Source organism: Orycteropus afer, unplaced genomic scaffold, assembly GCF_000298275.1.
Source record: "Orycteropus afer afer isolate SDZICR_OR568_19922 unplaced genomic scaffold, OryAfe1.0 scaffold00872, whole genome shotgun sequence".
NCBI classification, from domain to species: Eukaryota; Metazoa; Chordata; class Mammalia; order Tubulidentata; family Orycteropodidae; genus Orycteropus; species Orycteropus afer.
In genome coordinates, this window is record NW_006922459.1 from 82,781 (window position 1) to 88,578 (window position 5,798).

Here is a 5,798-nt window from a genome sequence, read left to right on the forward strand (position 1 = left end):
TAAAACAGACAAATATAAGCAAACTAATCACCAGAAAAAAGAAAGCTAAAAAGAAGGAAAAAAAAAATCAGTGGAGGACAGGGCAGGGCACCCAGGCTCCATGTGAGCACACAGACTGTGACAGAGTTCCTGTGGGCCCAGAAGGTGGGTAGGAGTAGGGGATGGCTGCACCTCCGTTCACCAAGCAGATGTGGGTTATAAGAGTAACAAGAGGAATGTTGCACCTTTTCAGTGTTGCAGTTCCGGAGTGTCCTTGGGGTTGCTGGAAAGCTGAACCTCTTCTTAAGCCCCTGGAATCTCGGAGAGCTCTGTCTCTTTAAATATCCAAAATAGTCAAGCCTCTTGTAACATTCAAAATGGAAGTGTCCTCCGAACTGGCACAAGTCCACAGCTCAGCCCGCTTTTCTCTTCACCTTCTCCATTTATTCCCCAGCCACCAGAGCAGTCTCCGTACAGTCCCTGGCTAGCAGCACTGATTTTTAGGTTAATTCTTAGGTCCTACCACCACTCGGGAATCTCCAAGCTGTCTGTGCCATCAGGAATGCTCAGGATCACTGCCAGACCGCAGCTCCATCTGTCTCCTTTTTTGGTATTTTCATTCAAATTCTTCTGATAGTTGGGGTTTAGTCCACTTATATATCATTCCCTTCAAGGCTCAGGGGTCCAGGATTATCTTCTGTGTTTGTGTTAATTGGTTTCCCTTTTCTTTGTTGAAGAGGGTCTGTGCAGTCTTTCTGCCTAGTCTGCCATCTTTGGTCTTGCAACGTTCTATCATATGGTGTCCAGCATTATTTCTGTCACTAAGGCCAAATTTTCCAACTACCAGTAATTCTGCTTTGTTTCCAATTTTTGCTTTCCAGTCACCAGTGATAATTAACACATCTTGATTGCATGTTTGGTCAATTTCAGACTGCAGAAGTTGATAAAAATCTTCAATTTCTTCATTGTTGCTTTGGTGGTTGGTGCCTAAATTTGAATAATAGTCATATTAGCAGGTCTTCCTTGTAGGTGTATGGATATTATCCTATTACTGACAGCATTGTACTTCAAGATAGATCTTAAAACATCCTTTGTGATAATGAATGCCATGCCATTCCTTTTCAAACTGTCATTCCTGTCATAGTAGATCATATGGTCGTCTGATTCAAAATGACCAAAACCAGTCCATTTCAGCTCACTAATGCCTAGGATATCAATCTTTATGCATTTCATTTCATTTTTGACACCTTCCAATTTTCCTAGATTCATACCTCATACATTCCATGTTCCAATTATTAATGGATGTTTGCAGCTGTTTCTCCTCAAATTGAGTTGTGTGCCACATCAGCAAATGGAGGTCCTGAAAGCTTTTCTTTATCCATATCATTGAGGTTGGTTCTACTCTGATGATGCAGCTCATTCCCACCAGTATTTTGAGTGCCTTCAAACCTAATGGGCTGGTCTTCCTGCACTATATTGGACAGTGTTTCAAGGCTATTTATAAAGTTGCCAAGTAATGTATCAGACAGTGTTTCTCTGATATTCATAAGGTTTTCCCTAGCCAATTTTTTGAGAAGTGGATGGCCTCTTTCTTCTTCCTAGTCTTTCTCAGCCTGTAAGCTATGTTGAAACCTGTGTACCATATGCAACCCTGCTGACATATGAGACACCAGTGGCACAGCTCAAGCCTCATGCTTGGTGGGATTATGCAAATAAAGTGTGTAGAACTCTGCTGTTGGGACTGGTTAGTTTTTTCACTCTGCCAGGCTTATAATGAGCCTCCTAGTAGCAGAGAGGGAGTCTCACTGCCATCAAGAGAGAAGAGCTGGAGGTGAAGTAGAGTGCATCCTTGGCTCTGATATCCCTTCACTGGATCCCCATGGCAGAGAGAGACATATGGCATAAAGAGATGTGTGGCAGAAAGAGACTCATGGCAGAGTGGCAAGCATTGCAGAGAGAGGTGCCCAACACAGAGAAACACACAGCAGAGAGATAGTAGCAGTGGAATCAAGAGGCACAAGATAGAGCAGTGAGCTTATCTGGCCCACAGAGTGAGAAAGCTGAGTTCCTTTAAGCAGAAGTCTTGCTGACAGAGTGGGGTGCACCTAGGTGTACCTATCAGTAGAGCTAAAAGAGCTTTGTAACACTTGTCCAAGCAGGGCAGAGGCCAGGTCCAGAGGCCAAGGGCAAGAGAGGTGAGCCAGAGGACATAGCATAAGGGAGACTGTCCTGATTGAAGAATCATATCCTGAGCATGTTCCTGATCCTGAATTGTATCCTGTTACTTCCCTAATAAACGCCATAATTTTGAGTATTGCCTGTGAGTTCTGTGTAGCCATTACAACAAATTACAAACTCAGCAGAGAAGTAGTGAGTGCCGTGGGAGGGATGGCTGGTGTCAGAACTGGTAAAAGTCTGGAGGGTGGTGGCATGTCTGGCCTCAGGAATGAGCCTTGGGCTGCTGATGGTGATTCTGTCTTCTTGTGAAGTTAGAGTAAGTCAGATGTTGCTGCCTCCATGTCTTTTTTGCATATATATTTATTTTTATATATTCCTTTAAAAATATAGATATAGTAATTTATATTTTAAAAAAATCAGTAGAAAGGCAAACTGAAATTTCCTTTGTTGTTCTTTTCCAGCATTGTGCATGTCTAGTATTAGTTTAAATGTGTTACACTTTCATCTATTCTTCGAAAGTACAAATGAAAAAATACAGTTTTCAAATTTCCCTTACAATATATGCCACGTCGTTAAATGTCCTTCAGGCTTCTAATAGCAGAAAATATTCATGACTTTTTGTTTGTGACAATAAGGGTGGGGGCAATACTATTTTGGCTGTTCTAAGAGACAAAAAGCTTCTGGAAAACTGCTAGCAAGTGTTTAAATAATTACGATCACACACACATAAAATTAAGCATTCTTAGAAATGCATTATGGTGATTTTTTTGCACTGTTGGGTAAATAAGGAACAGATTATTTTGTTTTGTTTTATAGGGGACATTTTATAAATCACAATACAGTGAACTTCACTACATGAGTCATGCTGGACAGCTGCCATCCTCACTCTCCTTTGAATTCAGAGAGCAGTTCTTGGCCCATGAAAACATCTGGGGCTCAAAGTTTTGGAAAGGAACAGTGCAGGTCCCTTCAGAAAGGCTCTCCCTGTGGTGGGAACAGGAGTGTGCACACACTTAAAAAGGATTTTGCAGTACCCACTGGCCACAGGCACTGGCTTAGAGCTCATTCAGGACTTGAGAAAAACAACATGGGCCTTAAAAAAAAAAAAAAAAAATGTTGCAATAGCCCTCATGAAATCATTCAGTGGGACTCAGGAAACCAGAATATGCTTTGTATCTTTTCTGTTCTTTTTTTATGGGGTTTCTCAAGGAAAAGTGTATCTTAGAAGCTAGTGGATCCTGGTGTTCTCCTAGAGTTAATGATGAAGGAAGTGGGGAAATTTGGAAAAAGTAGTAGGGTCTTGGGGACACATACAGAAGAGTCACAGCCAATCTGTTTCCACATACAAAGTGTGGCTTGATGAGTTTGACAGTGAATTTTTTAAGGAGAAGAGAAGAGGTTATTAACAGGTAAGTGGGCTTGTTGAATAGTCACAAAGGGGAAAGTGATCTCATCAACACAGAACTGGCGGCTCTCTAAACTACCAGAAAAGGTTCCTTAACTCTGGGGCTCTGACTCATCAGCTTCCAATAATGGAATCTCTTGTTCCTTGGAGAGGAGGGAGAAAAAGGAAACAGTGGGTGGGGAGGAGTGTGCACACACAGAGGCACATGTATATTTATCCTCATCAAGAATATTTTCTCTCTGACTCATTCAGGATGCTTTAAGATGAAGAGAAATACTATTCATTGAACATAATTGCCTGAATGATTTTCATCATGAATCATTACCAAAACCAAACCAAACTCACTACCATCGAGTCAATTTCAACTCATAGTGACCCCCTTTGGGTTTCCAAGGCTGTAAATATTTATGGAAGTAGATTACCCAGCCTTCCTTCCATGGAGTGACTGGTAGGTTTGAACCGCCAGCCTTCTGGTTAGCAGTCAAATGCCTTAGGCACTACGCCACCAGAGCTCTTTATCATGAATCATTAAGGAGAGATAATATATATTTTCTTAGAAAATGGGGCACTTAAATTATGTCACTCCTTTCTCTAATCTTTTGCAAGGACAGATTACATCATAAACAATGTAAGCACAAGTTTACTTGTGCTTACTTAAAATGTGGTGAAACCCATGTGAAAATTTTCACTATGGATTAGCAAGTAAGTACAAATAAGCCCATGCTTTCTAGGTACTCCATCCGTATAAGGGATTGTGAATTTTTAAAGAGGCTTTGATTCTACAGGAAGGTGCTGTGGGATTGGGAGAGGCAAATGCTAACCATGTTTATAAGAAGAATCTTTGATGTGGTGAAAAAATATGTGAAATTGTTCACTATAGAGTAGTAAATAAGCACAAATTAGTCCATGCTTACTTGACTTACTGGATAATCTGACACTGAATTCTTTTGACTTTATAGATGCATGTTATGAGTATAATTTGAATGAGACTATGGATGTCCACAGATATATAAAATTAAGTAACATTACAGAAATATAAATTATCTTTGGCTCACATTCATCCTGTTTTGACAGCAAAAGGCTGCTGCCAAGTGTTCTAAGCTTATTATTTCTGAGACCCTGCATGTAGCATAGGCCATTAACCTTTCTTCAAGACTCCACTACCTCCTAAGGTAAACCTGGGCCTTTTGCATCCAAAACCTATCCAAACTTTGGTGGTTTGTTTTGTGGTTCCAAAGCCACCATGTTGTAATAGTGCCTCAATGCAACCTTCCTAATGTCATTGCAACTGGTGACTGATTTGTTGGGCATGCAGTACTACACTCATCTCTGGAGCTCAGAAAATGTCAAAATTGAACTGTTAAGAGGCCACAAAATGCAGTGCGTGTACCTTTCCCTTTTTATATTACAAAAAGAGACCTACCTTGTGTTCCCAATAATTTATGATGCTTTGAGTGGAAGACACCCTTGTCATTGTATTCAACCCTCATTTTTTCCTAGGACTCCATTAGGCTTCATGGAGTGACAAAGAAAATGACAGATAGTGTGGTCAGTGCTCAGTGTATTCACCCTCCCCTCCTTTGAAGCATCTTTCCCCAGGATCAGTCTTTTCCAGGGAGTGCCTAGGTTTTTCATACAAGTAGACTCAAGGTAGGCTATTTACCTGGCCTCCAAACAGATCAATGTAACAGAGTTGGAGTTCAAGCTTGCACCCTGACTCCTTTTATATTAATTGTACTTTGAGGAAATTTAAATCCATTGCATTTACAAAATGGAACAAAACTATAAAATGAAACTTATCTACACATGCAAAACCTATGCGGCTTGTAATAAGAGAATTGGATAAGGGTCAAGATGTGGAATTATCTACACTTCCAATTTTGATTTGTTTTTGGGCAGTCTTAATTTGGGTGGAAGTTCTCTATCAATTCATATTTACTTATGAAATAATATTTTGTTTCCAGTCAAGTACAAAATAATCAATTTGTAACTAGATGAATTTGAAATTTTTAGTTGACTATATTTATTTGCATTTCTTTCTTTCAAATTGGCTTATGTGAAGTATCAAAGTCCAAAAGTTCACTGAGATTACAGAACATTACTGTCTTCGTTATGTAACTGGATATGTAAATTTTGAGATCTATATCAACTATTAGGAGCTTTGGTGGTGTAGGCCTCAGGCATTTGACTACTAACCAGAAGGCTGGTGGTTCAAACCCACCAGCCACTTCATGGA